General features: G+C 50.2%; 1 non-coding gene across 1 annotated transcript; it reads right to left on the bottom strand.

Annotated features, from left to right (window-relative positions):
• LOC118345163 lies at positions 1-119 on the bottom strand. Its single transcript, XR_004798790.1, has one exon. It is a non-coding gene; the product is annotated as a 5S ribosomal RNA (ribosomal RNA).
• Positions 120-207: the final 88 nt, after the last annotated feature.

The following is a 207-nucleotide window of genomic DNA, read 5'->3' on the forward strand; positions in this document are numbered from 1 at the left end:
GGGGTGCAACACGAGGACTTCCCAGGAGGTGACCCATCCTAGTACATCTCTCGCCCAAGCACGCTTAACTGCGGAGTCCTGATGGGTTCTGGTGCAGTTGTGCTGGTATGATCGTACCCATCAAACCAATTATTTAAAATTCATATAATCCTAGGGCGACCTACTAGCGTATTTCCGATCCGAATGCGAACCGGCGATCTGATCGAA

Source organism: Juglans regia, unplaced genomic scaffold (assembly GCF_001411555.2).
Source record: "Juglans regia cultivar Chandler unplaced genomic scaffold, Walnut 2.0 Scaffold_15915, whole genome shotgun sequence".
NCBI classification, from domain to species: Eukaryota; Viridiplantae; Streptophyta; class Magnoliopsida; order Fagales; family Juglandaceae; genus Juglans; species Juglans regia.